Source organism: Danio rerio, chromosome 6, assembly GCF_052040795.2.
Source record: "Danio rerio strain M-AB ecotype USA chromosome 6, GRCz13ab, whole genome shotgun sequence".
NCBI classification, from domain to species: domain Eukaryota; kingdom Metazoa; phylum Chordata; class Actinopteri; order Cypriniformes; family Danionidae; genus Danio; species Danio rerio.
In genome coordinates this window covers 50188429-50208261 of record NC_141026.1, presented here as the reverse complement: position 1 = coordinate 50208261, position 19833 = coordinate 50188429, and the positions used below count along the sequence as shown (strand labels likewise).

The 19833-nt window shown below is 32.7% G+C and overlaps 1 long non-coding RNA gene across 1 annotated transcript in view; it reads left to right on the top strand.

Annotated features, from left to right (window-relative positions):
• The first annotated feature begins 914 nt into the window (after window positions 1-914).
• LOC141386355 (uncharacterized) overlaps window positions 915-19833 on the top strand; it is a 30684-nt gene continuing 11765 nt past the window's right edge. Inside the window, exons 1-2 of the long non-coding RNA XR_015494137.1 lie at window positions 915-1052; window positions 9359-9460. This is a non-coding gene — a long non-coding RNA (uncharacterized LOC141386355). The remainder of the gene's footprint in view (window positions 1053-9358; window positions 9461-19833) is intronic.

Here is a 19833-nt window from a genome sequence, read left to right as displayed (position 1 = left end):
ACACAGTCATACAAACTCATACACTATGGCCAATTTAGCTTATTCAGTATACCTATAGCACATGTCTTTGGACTGTAGGGGAAACTGGAGCACCCATGGAAACCCATGGCAACACGGGGAGAACATGCAAACTCCACACAGAAATGCCAACTGACTGACCCAAATGTATGCAAAAATCTATTCATATAAAACTGTATTATATTGTGAATCACTGAAAATGTCTTGCTGACAAATCAGTAAATCCCAGAAGTTTGCTTAAAGATTAAACAAATATTCTGACATTTACTTTAGAAAATATATACAAAAATAAAAGTTTATACTGAATATTTATAATATTATCATACAATTATTATTATTTGTAAATATGCATGACAAAAACTATATTTTGGTATAAAAAATATTATGACACCAAAGTAAATGGATTCTCTATATCATAAATGTATGATAGTTTTTTTGGGTTAGAATAATAAAATTTAACACATTTTAAACATGAAACATTTTACATTTTCAAATGTAAACCCTTTTCTCTTACATATATATATATATATATATATATATATATATATATATATATATATATATATATATATATATTTATATATACACACACACACACACACACACAATATATGTGTTTACTAAATATTGGATTTGAAGGGAAAGAACTAACGAAAACCATAGATTTTTGTGGTTCACCTATGTTGTTAACTCTTACTATAAACTTAATCTGCAACCAATATTTTTATACCATTAATAATGCACTTATTGTATTAAATGCTTAAACGAAGACAATTCATTTTCCATTTTGTAATACAGTGTCAATGATAAAGGAATGTACAAGACAGGTCTTTAATAGTGCCATCATTTACAGCTGATGTGTGTCCTGTAAAGCAGAACTGAAGTGTAATCTATAATTGTGTTTCATCATGGCAGGTTGTACTGAATGGTAAGCTCCTCCTCTGCAGACTGTGATATTGTGGGCTGGCTGTAGTATCACTGTGCCCTCTAATGGCCCAGTGCGAAATACCGGACCAACAGAAGAAAGACATGAGGTTAGTGAGGACACTGCTCACAAGTGAAAAGCAGGCCTCAGGAGACCACTGCATGATGAGATTGTAGGAATCTGAAGATCTCAATATTTTGTAGGTTTCTCAGAATGAGGCTTTGTTTAAAAATGAACATATAATGGCTTCTTCCACAAGAGGGCATAAACACGTCTTTACTGTTTCTACACTGCACCAAAACTGCATATAGTAACTGAAATCACAACATATATATACCAACATATATATATATATACATATATATCTTTTAAAAATATTTCCCAAATGGTGTTTAACAGAGTAAGGAATTGTTTACAGTATTTCCTAAAATATTTTTTCTTCTGGAAAAGGTCTTGCTTGTTTTATCTCAGTTAGAATAAAAGCAGTTTTAAATTGTTTTTTAAACCATTTTAAGGTTAAAATTAATCTTTGCTCCTTATGAATATATTTTTTATTTTGATTGTCTGCAGAATAAACTATTGTTTTTAGAAATTTGTTTAGAAAAAATCTTCTTTAAGTTAGACAGAAATGGACTCTATGCGCAGCTATTGTTTTTCAGCCAATGATAAATTCTGGTGAAAGCTTAATGTGACTATTTTCAATTTCATAAGTTTCCTTTTACGGTATCGATATCATAATGTAATTACAATACATTCAGTTAAATAGACTTAAGCATTCATTTAGTTGTTCAAGCATAAAACGAGATGAAAGACCATGTAACCGCTAGCGCTGTCAATATCAGAAGGGTAGTGCAGAAACTTAATTGAAATTACTGTGGTAAAATAAACTGTTATATTATAAAGAAATGGCAGAGAAAAAAAGGATTTAGTGCAGTGCTTCTTGTCCGGTTTGAGACCTACTTTATATCATATATCTATCAGGCAGTAAAGATCACTGATTTTTAAAGAAATCTGATCTTAAAAGCGGCAATTTTATAAGGTAAAGACAGTTCACCGAAAGCGCTGAGGCTTGCTGGCTGAAATTTAAAGTCTGTGTGCTTATACCCCATTGTGGAAAAAAATTTAACAGGGTGGCTAATAATTGAGGAGGTCTAAAAATTCTAACTTTAACTGTATTTTTGTTTTGTAATTTTGCAAATACTGTATCAATGAAAAAAAATATAATATTAAATTAATTTAAAATTAATAATAAAAAAATAAACATAAAACAAATAAACAAAATGCTTTAAAATTGTACAGCTTTGACTACAATAACTAAGTAAAGTAGAAAATATGATTAAACCTTGTTGTCATGAAAACAGAAATATAGTGGTGGTTAGTTTGTACCATCATAGTCTGCGTTACACACACAAACACACACAAAAAAAAGTACTGAATATTAGGAAAAGTATTCTGACAAAGGTGTAAATTTGAATGTAACATGTTGACCCTTGACAGTTTGTCGTGGTCCATTACCATGCATCAGAAGTAAAGAAAAGCATAATACGCTAAACAAATAGACTCACAATATTATCACTTTTTAAGCTTTTTAAACTATAAAAAAACTCAAGCCAGATCTGTGCCAAAATGTCTCTGCAATCTTTAGGTTTGCTTTTCAAAATGTATTACTTATATTATTGTATATTAGCAATCATTAATACTGAATTTTTACAATAATATCAAATCAAACAAAAACAAAACATGCAATCAGCTAAACAGAATACTTTTTTTTCTCATGTAATTGTTTATATCTCTTTCTTTCTAGGTTAGTTGGAGTCTTGCTTTGAAAAGTTACACTGAGCCATGAATGGAGAAATGTTTTCAGGGTCTTTTTATCTAATGTCAGCGGCTTAACCACTTCCTGCCTAACTGAAGAGTCACGTATAATATATAGTATACTAAAATTGGGCACTTTTAGTCCCATGCAGTATTCAAGTTGTACACTTACAAATATTCTATTAGTATATACAGTAGATGTTAGTATATTTATTACATGACGTATATTTAAATATATACATTTGTTTATTTGTGAAATGTTTTGCTTTTTTAATATAATTTACAAGTGCTGTTTAACAGACCAAGGACATTTTCATAGTTTTTTCCACTCTGGAAAGTCTTATTTATTTTACTGTGGGTGGAAAAAATCAGTTTTTGGGCAATTTTTGGGCAGTGTGTAGCACTGTCACCTCACAGCATGAAGGTCGCTACTTTGAGCTTCAGCTGGGTCAGTTGGCATTTCTGTGTGGAGTTTGAATGTTTTCCCCTTGTATGCATGTGTTTCCTCAAGGTGGTCCGGTTTCCTTCACAGTCCAAAAACATATGGTATAGGTGAATTGGATAGGCTAAATTTTCCGTAGTGTATGTGGTCTGTTTAACTGTTTTTCTGACTAGTGAAGCATTCAGTTTTTCACTTACAAAGTCTGTCATGTAAATAGCAAATGTGCTATGTCGTGACGCTGCCAATTCTTAAAGGGAATGAGACATGAGACTTTGATTGGTTTAATGCATGTTATGCTCAAAGCACACCCATGACTCATTAAGAGAATAAGCACAACCCTGTTAGACCATGTGCCGTGGCGCAAACTGTATTTTTCCATCTTTAAAATAGCAAGCGTAGATTTGAACACGCCCTTAATGCTTTTGCGCCATGCACTTTAGACTTTGCGCCTAGACTGTTAAAATAGAGCCCTCAAAATCCCCCCAGAGTGGATAAAAACATCCCCAACAGCACACAAGGGTTAATAAGAACACTAGTATCTTGCAAAATAGCTAGTAAAATTGTATATACTGTCATCATAGCGAAGACTTATCTCTGTTAAACAGCACTTTAATTTTGACTTCAACTGTATTTCATCGTAAGTATAGACCATTTCAGTGTGGTCAGGTCATGTCCTGCTTGTTATCAAACAATTTCCTAACTGTAAAAAGAGGCAATTCAATCATAACTTAAAGGTGCAGTAGGTGATCTTCCACAATGCTAACAGCTTAGCATAAATCTTTGAATCACAGTCCCTCCCTTGTCCAGAGCCACGCCTCCTGAAACAGGAGCACGTGCACCTTAAAGATGAAAGCAAAAGAACCCTCTCTTATGTGTTAAAAGCGACTAGTGCTTATCCGTCGGCGTGCAGGAATTACACTCATTACTAAGCTAAACTGACATGCTATTTCAGACGAATATTTAGAGTTGCATGGTAAACAATATAGGGAGAGATTAGGCTGAATAGCGCTATACTTGTGTTTTGTTGTTAAAGTAGTTAAAGTCTACATTATCGATGCTGTAAAAGGTCCCTTATGAAATTGAAAATAGTCTTATCAATCTTTCACTGGAAGATTTTAGTGGCTGCACAACACTTCTGTGAAGATATAACCCATTTGTAACAATAACATCCAACGTTACATCAGCTTTGCGTGAAGCTAAAATAGTTTTAAAACAAAACATTACCTGTCTAAGAGAAATCCTTCAGCCATCATCCTTTCTCCAGCGTGCAAAAGGAGCTCCAATTTTGATTGAGGTTTTTAAAAAGTTTTGATTCAGCATGTTTTTGCCAAGAGCACGCGCGAACATACAGCACGTCTATGCACAAACAGCGGTCGGCGGAGCTGTGTACAATCGGCTGCGCAGTTGTTCAAATCTGCATTTGCTGACAGACAGTTTGGCCTACTTATCAAAATGATGAGGGTGTCAGCCTGACTCTATTTAATTGGATGAACATTTTTAAATTTTATGGCTTACCGAAAATATAAAAATACATATAAATACATTTAGATCATTTACTTGAATCATAACTATGAGAATGTGAAGAGACTTTTAACCAGCACAACAACAAATGTTCCTGAAGACAATCACCTACTGCACCTTTAATGTTAAATCAGCTATCATTACATTACTTATCAATATGTGGCTCTTTTTGGATTCTCAGAAGCTATAGAAATTAAAAATGTAAAACAGGAAATACATTGGGACCATTGTTTTTGTTTACATCCCTCAAAATAGTCTCTATAGTTTTACAGTCACCTTAAAGTATGCTTCTTTTTTTGTAAGCTTATTCATGGTAGTTAGCTAGTTCCAGTCACCTAATGAGTCAAATGTAACGACTGGAATAAATACATTATCGTTAAATCATTTTTTCCTTCCTATTTCCAAGGAAGTCTCTCTCAAAGGCAGCAATACTGTAGACGCCACTTTGAATTGGATTTGTCACTGAGATTGTATATTTACACAGAGATTGTCAGTATTCCTCTCTCATTGTTTCTGGTTTATTTGTCTATAGTTACGCGTCTGACTTGTGACCTTTGCAATCAGGATATTTAGTCTGACATGAGCAGGCCGTTCCTGTTCCCTCAATGGCCATGAATCTTCTTCAAAAGAGCCTGTTTGTTGCTTCGCATGACGATTTGAAAAGGCTTTTTCCTATGTGGGGATTGGAATTCACGTGGATCTTTTTGCTTTTTTCACACTATGAGATGTTTTAGGGTGAATTTACATTGTAGGGAATTGTAGACATGGCCAAAAAATAGACAATAACAAAACTAATCACCATCCTTTTAGTTATTTTACTGAACTTGTATATGGTAACACTTTAAAATAATAGTCCTTTAGCTAATGTTAGTCAATGGTTACTAACATAAGTAAACGATTAGTAATACATTTATTACAGTTTGTATTAATGTTTGTTAATGTTGTGTAATAAGGCACCTATGGTGAAAATCATCTTTTGTAAGTTGTTTGGACAGAGCTGTTTGTAGGTATAGTGTGTCCACACTCATATTGGGGTCATACAAAGATGTTAGGCCTCTTTTTTTATTTCCTGATATTAAAATAGGATCCAAACCCCTCCCATTTTGAGGCCGACTGCAACATGACGTAGGAGTGCGGTTTTCCTGCCCACTGAGTTGATTGACAGGCGCACATTAACATGTCTTCGTAGTGACGCATATAATCATATCAACAAAACAGGACGTGTGCAAAGCAACCAGGATCAAAAGATCTGTTGAGCTTGCTGTGATCATCTATCATCATCAAATGTGATCAAGAATGAGTTTTACAAGTTTAAAAAGTTTTTAAAACAGCACATGTTTGTAATAAGGACAGTAAATAACCCTATATAAGTCATCACCTCAGCTGCATAGTGTTAGTAGAATTCTAAAAAAGACACTTCAAACCCGGTTTCTGGACTTAAAACAGGGTTATTTTGTACATTAACACAACGGATGTCCATACAGTAGTGGATATAAACACGTATCTTGTCACATTTGTCATGCAAAAACAGTGCAAAGCTAAATGTGTGTATGTGTGTGTGTGTGTGTGTGTGTGTGTGTGTGTGTGTGTGTACACACAAGCAAACTTTATAATGACATCACACACGACTCAATATTGCAGAAAGGCTCAAATTAACTTCACAACAAATATAACAAATGACCGTTAGGAAAGTTCTTACTATAGTAAAGGAGATCTGCTTCATTCTTATCTGTCACTGTGCTGTTTATCTATGTGAAGGCTACGGGTCTGACACACATGTGGGAACGGTGAGCAGAGAGAACAAGCTCATTCGCATTAAAGGCACAGGCAACAAAAAGAGCTGTAATGTCCTAACAGCTCACATTTCTCAGATTTAAAAAGGTATAATAAATAATCTGATGGGTGTTTTTGAGCTGAAACTTTTCTGGAGACACAAAAGGCTTATCTTAAATCTTGAAAAAGAGTTAAAATAGGTGCCTGTTAAGTTAAATAAGGTTAGTTTATGTTAACTAACAGTGCATTAACTAATGTTAACAAACACAACTTTGGATTTTAATCCAAAGTTGATGTTAAATTATGATTAATAAATGCTTTACAAGATTATTCAAACCTAATGTCAGTTAATACTTTAACTAACCATTATTCGAGTGTTTTTTTTTTACTATAGCAAATATTTCTCAGGGTGAGCTTTTATTTGTTTATAGTGCTAAAATGCCACACGTAAGGTATATTTCATTTTTTCATTTTTTTTATTTTGTGGTATTTTTTTTCATGATATATTTTTATCATAGTAAAATTCACATTTTAAAAAATTGTTACACAAATTATTTTGGTGACATTTTGCAGTGTGTACTGTTTCATTTTAAAATCATTTTTAAAAACATGCGCTATAGGTGAACTGGGTCAGCTAAATTGTCTGTAGTGTATGTGTGTGAATGGGAGTGTATGGGTGTTACCCAGTGATGAGTTGCAGCTGGAAGGGCATCATATGCTGAATAAGTTGGCGGTATGTGTTATCCAGCATATGTTTTACACAGTGAATGCCCTTCTAGCTGCAACCCATCACTGAGAAACACCCATACATTCCCAGTTACATACACTTTTTTAACAACATATTTTTAAACAAAAATCAAACCATTTTAGCGACTTGTTTTAATATTTACTTCAGTATGTATTTAGTTAAAGGGACTAAGCCAACAAGAAAATTGATGAATAAATGAATGAATGAATGTATTTAGGTTTTTGCAAAATCATTAAAACGTTTTAACAATGTTTTTTACTTATTTAACCTGCATAATTTTTTTTCACTTGAATATATTTCAGTTTTAAAGAAAGTATATATTTCTAATCTAATAAAAAATGCCATTATATGTATTATTATAGCTATTGTAGTTATTTTAACAAAATATTGTGTTTTTTTTTTTTATATGAAAAATTAATTTGGTAAAAAAATTAATTGAGTTAAATGGTGAGTTAACGCAGTACTTGGCACTTCACATTGGTGAGAAAGAGATCTTGCTGTTCCTGTGGAACCAGTCCCTCTGCACCAACGAGTTGGCACCAGTTTACTTTCTGAACAAAAATGCCAGTGTGCTACTTAACAAAGAGTGAGGAGAGTTTGGCCAAAGATGAAATCGTGTCGCTTGAACTTGCCAATAATGAGCTAGTATTAAAAAGTCTTCTGCTAATAAGTGTCAGATATCACAAGCTCTTGCTGTGTTTGACTGAATGTGCTAACTCAATTAAACTGTAAGAGATAAATACATTTATTAAACCATTCACTCTCTAAGCTTCTGGAAGCACCAATAAACACTCATTGAATGCTGTCAAAATGTTCATGGGGTTTTTGGTTCAGTCGCTTGGCCGCTGTTCTGCATGTGCGATGTGGTGGCTTGCTTTTTTTTATGTGTGTGTGTCTGTGTGATTGTAAGGGAAAGCCCGATTCTCCTCCTACTAGTGAATTTACTTGTTAGCCGGTGGTTCTACTTTTTTAGCTGCAGCAGCAGGCGGTTTTTGCCAGCACAGTCTGACAGACAATTTTACAGAAACTGCTGCACATTTCCGCTGTGGCGCTCTGGTGGTTCTTGTTTTCACTTGCGAAAGTGTAACTGTGGCCTTACTTGACCTTGATGTAGATCACTGGAAGATGGTTAATGCAAACAATCTGAGCGATTAACCTAAATATCAGGAACAAATTTAACAACAACAAAAAAAGAAGAAAGAAGAAATCATTTTATTTCATTTGCATTTACAGGGTTCCCACGCTTCTTGAAAGTACTTGAATTTCAGACACATGGATTCAAGACCTGGAAAGTACTTAAAAACAAACATATGTCCTTGAAAGTGTTTGAATTAAATTTGAAATTAAATTAGTTTATGGTTTTATTTTAACAATTTTACTCAGTTGTCAAAAAACAAACAAGTGTTACATTTAAATCGTGTACAATAACACTGACAAATAATGCACAAATTGATCAAAATTTCAGGAACCACATTTAAATATTACCAATATTTAATACAACAAATTTAAGATCTTTAAACATGATTTTTTTAAATGGACAAATTTGGAAAAATGAAAAATAACTCATTATGTCTATTAAAGATTAAAGTGTAAGCGAAAAGTTAAGTACAAAGGACCTTCATGGTGCTACATATGCTGGGGTATGAATTTCAAAGGGGCTTGATTTAAAACTAAATTGTGTTTTTAAAAGTCCTTGAATCTGCTGTTTTTGAAAGCATGGGATCTCTGATTTAATTTGCATTTAATTTGATATTTTATTTAAGTTTGTTATTCTTTTTAGCTGCCTATTACATTTTAGAAAAGCTTGAAAACCAATATTCCAACATACTCAGAACTGTTTTTTTGTTGTTGTCTTTTTCATTTCTGTAAACTTTTTACTATTTTAAAATGGGCCACCAAATATCTAGACACAAATTCAAATATATAAATGACTCAGTGACAACAAAAACATATTTTAATAAGAGTAATTTTAAAAACTATTGTTGTAACTTTGTATTTTATTTACAAATTTTCATTCTCCATCTGCTATACAAATATATTTTTCTTTGAAGCTAAATTCAACTACTGTATTCTGCTCTGATAAATGCTTTCATTGTATATTTGTGTCTTTTTTAAGCCTAAAAAACGTCAGGAAACTGCATTGGGGGAAATGAACCACACCAGAATCAACTCCATGTGTTGAATAGAAGAAATAAACCCATAAAAGTATGACATCAAGGTGAGTAAATGATGACATAATTTTCATGTCCATTTGAATATATTATTTTATGAGCTACTACCTTCAATAGACATGAACAGTTTTGTGGAAAGCTACTTTTGAAAGTAATGCATTACAATATGGAGTTAAAAAGTAACTAGTTGTGTTATTTAGTTACTTTTTATGCTAAGTAATATATTAGGTTACTTTTGTGTTACTTATTCTTACCGGGCATGAGGCTTGACCTCTTTCAGAATTTGCTGTTAGATAGAGGAGCTCTGCAATTAACAACACACAATATAACCTATGCCTTGTCTTGCCTTAAAAAATGTATCAAAAATAATTTAGGATAATGTTATCGTCTAAGAAATTCCTGACCCCAGTGCTTCACTCTGTATACAGATTAATGACAGTTTAAAGCAATGCGTTTGCTGCTTTTGTACTTCTTGTCTTATTAGTGAAGTACTGTCCACTGAGGCAATCCCTTTTTCCTTTTCCTTTTATCCTTCGATTTGTTCGAAATAATGAGAAAACTCTGCGATCAGAGGCAGGAGTGGAAGTGGCCAGCAGAGCAGAGGAGAAGGAGGGGAGCGAACAACTGTTGTACTTTGGCTTACAAAATGAGACACAAACCATGAGAAGACGCATGATTTTATAGTTTACATTGTTAAAATGCAAAGAAATAAACAGTAATTTAATGCCCTGCTTCATTTGTTATTCGTAATTTCATATACACACAACCACAATTTATATCATCATAAAGATAATCGTGTTCATATAAACACTACAAATGAGGACTTTTCCCTCAATCCGCAGGTCTGAATGCTGACTCAGTGCAGCAGGTCTCTTGCCCTGCCTATTTCAACCATTAACCCTGCTGATAATCTGGAGAATTTAGGTGAACACAGCAGCACGGCGATGTGTCTAAATGTGTACGAAATCAAGTGACAAAAGACAAAGTCCGCCATTTTTCAATTCTCGTACTGCTCTCCCAACAAAAATGCTTGCTGCACACAAACAGCTTTGCTGTATCGGCCCTGACAGGATTGCGGGTAAAAACATGCAACAAACCCCGTGGATCATGGAAACAAATACATAAGACCATTCATGAACGGCTAAATACTGTGTGCCGGGGGTCCGTGGACGCGGTCTCACCCAGTCATCAACACAGGGTCTCACAGCTTGGCACTGGCCGGTCTGTGACTGTCTTGCCTTTGGAAAGCATGCGCAATGATGAATAATTAAGAAGCAGACTCTTCTCATAGGATAAGAAAACTCAGCTATTAATAATAATAAAAAAACAACACGTCATAACTTCACTTGCAGTTTTGCGCTATGTCACCGTTTTTGATCCCTCCCCAAAAATCATTTTAAACCCGGAAGATGCAATTATCTGACAAATTAGCTTACAAAAGCTCAAAATTATCCAGTTTTCCTCACAATTAAAGCTAACAGGTGCCAACATTGTCTTAACTGTTGGAAAATGGGAAAACTAGGGTTTGAAAGAAGCAACATGTGGCAGTAAACACCTCTTGCTCCTTATTGCACTGGGTTTATGATGGAGCCCAAAATGTAATTTACATTACATTTTTAAGTAACTCAAATATTATTGAACAATATTTGTATTTTTATTTTTGTGACTTAATTTGTGAAAGTAATGAGTTACTTTACTGAGAAAAGTAATATTATTACATAACTCGCGTTTCTTGTAATGAGTTACCCCTAACACTGCAGAACTTACAGCAGACTTCACTTGCACATCTTCATTTGTTCAGAAACCAAAGCCATTTTAGTTTACAATATCTAAATTAAAAGTTTAAGAAACAATGATAGTTTATTTATATAGTACAATTAACAACCCAAGTAGACCAATGTGCTTTACAAAAACTAAAAACCACAAACAAGAGTAAGCCATAAAAAATACAAAGAATAAAAGAAAAAAAAAACTTTTACCTGTTTGAAAGCCAGTCAAATCTGAAATAAAACCCAGTTCATTTGTTAAAAGCTTTGTAAAACAGGAGAGTTTTTAACTTAGATTACTATAGAAATACAATATGTGATGCCATCATGGATTGTCACTTTTTCCATTCAGCTGATTTTGACGGAGACCCATTAAATTTTTCCATCTCCACAAGGCAGGATCAACAGTAATAACAGCTCATAGTTTGCACTTCTGAATTCCTCTTTAAGCAAATAGATGTGAGATGGCAGAGGAGGGACGTGCCGCGCCATGCCGTCAGATGGCAAACGTACATGCGAGCAGACACGCACACATCCAGCGGCTTTGGCTTGCAGGGCGTGTATGTGTCAGCGAGAGCGTATTTACTTCCTCACTGATGTGGATTAGGTTTAGGTAGAGAAAGAAAGAGTGCTGGTGAGCATGTGACCGATTATAAAAGACAAAGAAGAGTCAGACTCAAGCAAAAGAAGAAGTGGATTTAAATGGCAAGAGCTAAAACAACCAGTAATGAAAGAAAAACAATTACATTTAGATGATTTTGAAGAAGACTTATTAGAATAAGACTGCTAACTAGTTAATAAGAACTACTGTAACTATGAACTGTGTTTTATTTTTAGTTATTGTATAATATGTTAAAATCATGAAAAGGTTTAACAAAAAGTTTTATAAGTCGATATTAATTCATGTCTATTGAACTAACATGAGCGTGCATTTGATTAAACATTGATATTTACAGTTAAGGGTAAAAAATGCTGTAAAAATAATTGTATTGTTAATTTTTTCTTAATTAATGCTTATTTACTTTTTTATATCATTGAATTATTGCGCATGTAATTTTATTAAAGAAAAAGTTAAGTAATCTACATTTTGATCATTATATGTCATTATTGAGCAAGGACATTTCCTTTTAAAATTCTGCTTAAAACTAATGATGATAGTTTATCATTAAATGTTTTATTTTTAGGTAATATTAATGTCAAACTATATATTGTATTTAAATCATGAAAAAGTTTGACCAAAACTTATTATATATTGATATTTTTGCTTGTTTCCCAGTGCTGGGTTGCAGCTGGAAGGGCATCCGCTGTGTAAAACATATGCTGGATAAGCTGGCGGTTCATTCTGCTTTGGCGACTCCTGATAAATAAAGGGACTAGGCCGAAGGAAAATGAATGACTCAAATTATCCATTAAACTAACATTTAACAACTAGCATTTTATTAATCATTGATAAGAAGGTTAATAAATGATGTAAAAATAAATGTAATGATAATTTTTAAAAGAATGTTAATTTATGCATTTATTAATGTTATTTATTTCACATGCTAGCTTATAATTAATCTGCATTTTGATCATTATATTGTCATTATTGTACAAGGAAATAACATCTTTTAACTTTGGTTTAAAACTAATGATTATTATTAGATTTTTGTGTTTATTTTATCATATGATTATATTTGTTAGTTGTGTGTGAAAATCCCAGTGGATCAGCAGTTTCTGAAATACTCAGACCAGCCCGTCTGGCACCAACAACCATGCCACAATCAAAGTCACTTAAATCACCTTACTTCCCCATTCTGTTGCTCGGCTTAAACTGCAGCAGAACGTTTTGACCATGTCTACATCTCTAAATGCATGAGTTTCTGCCTTGTGATTGGCTGCTTAGAAATTTGTGTTAATGAGCAGTTGAACTGGTGTACCTAATAAAGTGGCTGGTGAGTGAATGAGTATATATGAAGAAAATAAAAGGGCAGTGCGGTGGTGTAGAAGTTTGCTGTTTCAAACCCCGGCTCTGGCTGGGTCAGTTGGCATTTCTGTGTGAAGTTTGCATGTTCTCCCCGTGTTTGCATGGGTTTCCTCCGGGTGCTCCAGTATCCCCTACAAGTCCAAAGACATGTGCTATAGCTGAATTGGGTAAGCTAAATTATCTGTAGTGTATGTGTGTGAATGAGTGTTTACGGGTGTTCCCAGTGATAGGTTGCAGTTGGAAGTGCATCTGCTATGTAAAACATATGCTGGATAAGTTGGCGGTTCATTCCGCTGTGGCGACCCCAAATTAATAAAGGGACTAAACCAAGAAGAAAATCAATGAATGAAGAAAAAATGAAAAATCATAGATAACATTTGTCCAAAACAAATACATATTATTTGTGTGTGTGTGTGTGTGTGATATTTTGTATTGTAAACACACAGATCAGCCACGTAATCTATTGACTTTCTCTTATACTCTAAGTTAAAATTTGACCCAAAACATTCTTGCGCATTATTCATCAGCAGCCCGCATCTCTGCATGGTCCATCTTCTCTTTCATGCCAGCAGATTTAAGTCTGAAAGGCTGGTCTGTAGTTAGTCAGCAGGACCAGTAGGCCTGTAACAGAAGAAGAGTGATGTGATAGATGGCACACAAACGCTACACCTCAGCCTCACGCGCTTGTAAATCTAAACCAGTCTCATCCTGATTGCAAACACAAACACTCACATGCATCCAAACACCAACTTTCCACAGAAGGTCTCACTGTATGACTCAAATAGTAATATATGTCTCTTCCTGTATAACAACAGACTAATCTGCAGTCATAAACCCGACCTATATTTGTCTGATTTTCAAAACATGTCACAAAAGCATTCTGTTTACTAGTGGAATGGTAATAATAATCGTAATGAAAGCTTATAAATGCTCACCATTCGTTCTGCACTTGTCCAAAGTGTCCATTTAGTGTGGATTTTACTCTGTCAAACTGTTGTGATGAAAACGTTTATCCATTAGTGAATTGGACAGGGATTGTGAAATATGCACAAACCATATAGACTGGACGGGGAATTCAAATTCTCACTGGACTGAATGGGAATTATGGCTATTCTTTATGTTTGTTTAGTCTATGTGTGCTTTAAGAAAAACAGGTTGAACGGAGTCTCTGATGCTCGGTTGGTTTAAAAGCTCTCTGGCTAAACTCTGACCGACAGCCTGTTTTTATATTGTGCCCAGTTGCGGGAGTGGCAGAATGGTCGCATACGATTTCTTCATTAATTTTGCTGATTCGGTTTTATTTAAGTCATTAAAGGCCAAAAAGATTATCCTCCTTTGAATAGTATATGGCACTGATCAAATGACTGGGGGCGGTAAGATATACAGTTGTAGTTAGAGTTATTAGCCCTCCTGAATTATTAGAATAACTGATTTCTTTTATCTTTGCCATCATGACAGTACATAATTTTTACTAGATACTTTTCAAGGTACTAGTATACAGCTTAAAGGAACATTTCAAGGCTTAACTAGGTTAATTATGTTAAAGTTAGAGTAATTAGGCAAGTCATTGTATAACGATAGTCAGTAATATTGACCTTAAATTTAAAAAAAAAAAAAATTAAAAACCGCTTTCATTCTAGCCGAAATAAAAAAAATAGAAGAAAAATATAATAAGAAATACTGGAAAAAAATCCTTGCTCTGCTGTACATAATTTGGGAAATATTTTTAAAAAGTTATTAATTTGGTCTTCAACTATTTTTAAAGATTTTTTTGTTTGTTTGATTGATTGGTCACACTTTACAATAAGGTTCATTAGTTAATGTTAATTAAATCATTTATTAACATGAACAAACAATGAACAATACATTTACTGCTGTATTGTCTCATGTTAGTTAACGTTAGTAAATGAAAATACAATAGTTCATTGTTAGTTCATGTTAACTCATGGTGCATTAACTAATGTTAACAAGCATGGACTTGGATGTTAACAATGCATTAGTAAATGTTCAATAATGATTAATAAATGCTCTACATGTGTTGTTCATGATTAGTTCATGTTAGTAAATGCATTAACTAATGAACCTTATTGTAAAGTGTTACCCATTTATTTTGTTATAGTTTTTTATCATTTAAAATATAATAAAAAAATTAAAAATAGTGTTTTTTTATTATTTTACAATTATTGCTCTTGTGAATTTATTAGTGCTGGGCAAAGATTAGTCACGATTAATCACATCAAAATTAAAAGTTTGTTTTAATATACGATACAGTATGTGTGTGTATTATGTAAGGTATTGTTATTATGTATATGGAATACACACATTCTGAACAACAAAATAATACAATATAGTATATTTTTGCATACTTATGTAAACTTATTTACAATTTGTTATATATACATATATTTTGGATCTATATATAAATAAACATTTTCTCAAATACATGCATGCATGTGTGTATTTATCTACACATAATAAATATTCACACTACACACACATATATATTATGTCAAAACTAACTTTTATTTTGAATTAATTAAGATTAATCTTTGCCAGCACTATAGAATAAAATATAAATAATAAAATATATATATTTTTAATATCAGTTGTAATTATATATATATATATATATATATATATATATATATATATATATATATATATATATATATATATATATATATATATATATATTTATTTATATATACAGCAGTATGTAGAGAGAGTGTTGAAATCAGAATTATTAGCCCCCCTGAATTATTCGCCCCCTGATTATTTTTTTCCCCAATTTCTGTTTAACGAAGAGAAAAAATTTTCAACGCATTTCTAAACATAATATTTTTAATACCTCATCTCTAACAATTGATTTATTTTATATTTGCCATGTTGACAGTACATAACATTTTACAAGATATTTTTAAGACACTTCTATACAGCTTAAAGTGACTTTTAAAGGCTTAACTAATTAGGTTAACTAGGCAGGTTAGGGAAATTAGGCAAGTAATTGTATAACGATGGTTTGTTTTGTAGAAAATTGAAAAATATATAGCTTAAAGGGGCTAATAACATTGACCTTAAATGTTTTTTAAAAATTAAAAACTGCTTTAAGCTGAAATAAAACAAATAAGACTTTCTCGAGAAGAACAAATATTATCAGACATACTGTGAAAACTGCCTTGCTGAACAATATTTGAGAAATATTTTAAAAAGAAAAATTCTGTCTTCAACTGTATATAACATTTTCTCAAACACATGCATGCGTGTGTGTATTTATCTACACATAATAAACATTCACGCTACACACACATATATCATCTTAAAACAAACTTTTATTGGATGCGATTAATCTTTGCCAGCACTAGATTTTATAGAATAAAATGAAAAAAAGTAAAAAAAAATTAAATATCAGTTTTTAAGAATAGTAAATATATTAATAAGAATATATACATGCTTTATATTACATATTTTAGAAATGTCTTCTTACCAATCTTAACTCATTGTGTGTGTATGACCAAATATATGTTTATAATACATTTATACATATTTATTTAAATATTTAGCTTATTTTATCAGAAGTTTACATGTTTTTCGTATAAGATAAATTAGGGATTTGGAAATTTCCCCTTTTTTTGGTTCATTTGTGTGCAGCACTGTGTTTGTCGGTCTCTATATATCCTCACCTCTCTGCTTTCAGACACTATAAAAACTATTTACAACCTCATCAGCCAGCACAAATATACATCGTAAAAAAGCTACATTTCAAGATGGTGGCATCTACCTATTTAATGTCAGGTGAGATTAATCTTTTTAGTAGCTCAGCCAAGAAAAAGTTACAGCTCTCTACACACTACCCATTTTTATTGACTTTTTTAACCACAAATAAATCCAGTACCACCGCGTTTTACCACGAAATCTAAAGCAATCCACAGACACTCTGATGGTGCTCCATGGAGATGAAGTTTCAATCCAGAATGAAATGAATTAAATACAGAATTAAATGTTCAAGTTGGAGCCAAGAAAAATGGCACATTACCCAAACAAAATGGCTGTTTGTTGCAAAGAACGCCTGGGAAGATCTATTAAGAGCTGCATGTTTACAATAGTCCCCCTTCAATGCCCCTTTTAATTACTGTGAGATTAAATGCTGCCGGTAAACCCCTCTTAATCAATCAGTGTGCCCTCGGGGTCTTAAAAGATTGAAAATCATTGGATTACCAGTCTGAATAATGATCAACAATATATGGCATATTCATACTGAAGAAGCTCTTTGATGACAGACATCAGTTAACATTAGATAACTGTGTAGATAACATTAAGTTCTTAATAGACAAACACACAGGGCAGTTGATATACTGTAGTGAACCGTGATCACCTTCTGCTAGACAACTTGGACTGGCATTAACAATTCAGACCCTGTTTGCTCCAGACATGCATCAGCTTTTGTATTTCCTCCAAACGCTTTGTTGCTAGGCTGCTGTTTACACCAACACAAACTGAACATCCTCATTGGTCGGTTACCAAATGTCTGCTGTGACAGCTGTCAGCTGGTTATTAATATGAATTAATGAGGGTATGTTGAAATATTATTACTCGAGAGGAAGAAAAAAACTTAAATAGATTCAAAATTAAAATACTATAAAGACCTAAAAAGACAAAATGACTAATATTTAAACAGAAATATCAAAAATAAAAGCTAATAGACATTAAAATGCACCTATGATGAAAATAGGACAGATCTGTGCAGGTATAGTGTGTCCACAGTCATATGGGTGATATGAAGACAGTAAGTCTCTCTTTTTAAATTTTCTGATGTTAAAATCGGTAGGATTTAGATTTTGGAGTGCGGTTTCCCCACCCCGAATTAATTGAAAACTGCTTATTAACACGTCTTCGTAGTAACGCGTATAATCATATCAATAAGACAAGACAAAACAACAAACGCTTCCACTTAAATTTGTAAAACCTAAAGTTAACTTTATTCCTTCATGTTGTCCTTACACAAATTAAAAGTTTGAACCCAGTGTATTTTTAGCAGTGTAAATATAAAGTATAGAAATATATGTTTGTATTGTTAGATTTTTTTAAGACAAAAATGGTCAATTATTGTAAATATTTAATTGTCTTTTAATGGTGAAATTTAACTGTTTTTGCCATGAATATTTAGCCATTTTTGCTATGAATAATCATAAAAAAAATAATAATAAGCCTTTTATCCTATTGATAGTGCCACATTTTATGAATAGTTTAGAAATGTTAAAAATATTTTCTAAAGTTAACACAAAGCAACCAGCCACATATTTTATCAACCATTTAGAGCAGGGATTCTCAACCGGTGGGCCGCGTCCCACTAGTGGGCCTCAGCGGTCCTGCAGGTGGGCCGTGAGAGTAAAATTAACTCACCATATTATCCTATCATTTTTGGATTTAATTATGATCGAAGTAATACGCTTTCTCCTGTTCTCTGGTTGATTACTTCAATCTCTGAAAAATAGCAAAAATAGCCTCATGATCGCATCTGCAACTACACATAAACCTTTTCATTCACAAACTATGCGTGAAATGAAAGTGAAAGTATCTCTTTGTGTATTTTTGCGTGAACGAAGTAATACGCTTTCTCCTGTTCTCTGGTTGATTACTTCAATCTCTGAAAAATAGCAAAAATAGCCTCATGATCGCATCTGCAACTACACATAAACCTTTTCATTCACAAACTATGCGTGAAATGAAAGTGAAAGTATCTCTTTGTGTATTTTTGCGTGAACTATTTAATATATCCGCATAGTTGTTCAAATTAATGTCTTGTTAGTGTTTTATAACAGACGCACGCCCATACAGGAGGATCTAGCGAGGCTCAATTGTGTTTCTGCCATAGAATGTAAAATAAACTTGGACATGAGCTTCAGACGTGCTTGAGCGGAGCTGTTCACTGTTCCTGATATCTCTCAATAATATCCAGCTGCAAATTCAACCGCTATCACATTGACACATTTCAACAGATTTAGGATGTTTTCCTGTATTTGACAATTGTCTGTTTATTTTTGAGTATATTTAATAGTAGATATTCAGTCATCAGTAAATAAATAAATAAAATTGTACCTAATATAGTTTTAGTTTTATATATAAATAAATTGAAATATTTTTTTTTATAAATGTTGATAATAGAAATTAATAGAAAGCACAACAAATGCATATAATATAATATAATATAATATAATATAATATAATATAATATAATATAATATAATATAATATAATATAATATTTGTTAATAAATAAAGGTTTAAATGAGCATTTCATTCAAACAGTTTAGAGAAAATGACAGACAGGTGGGCCTTCAAAAATTTATCAGAGAAAGAAGTGGACCCTGCAGTGACAAAAGTTGAGAACCCCTGATTTAGAGAATAAAATCCTGGCCATTTTACACCATTTTTTCAGAAAGAAATAAGTAATCTGGAACAAAATAACACCAATTAAATAAATGTGTTGTTTTAGCTAATGTATTTACTAACATGAACTACAGTACGTATAAACGATACTTGTACAGCATTTATTAATCATAGTTCAACATTTACTAATGCATTATTAAAATCCAAATACATGCTTGACCGTGAGTTAACATTAACTAAAAATGAGCAACTGTATTTTCAATAACTAACATTTACTAACATGAACAAATAGTATAATGTAA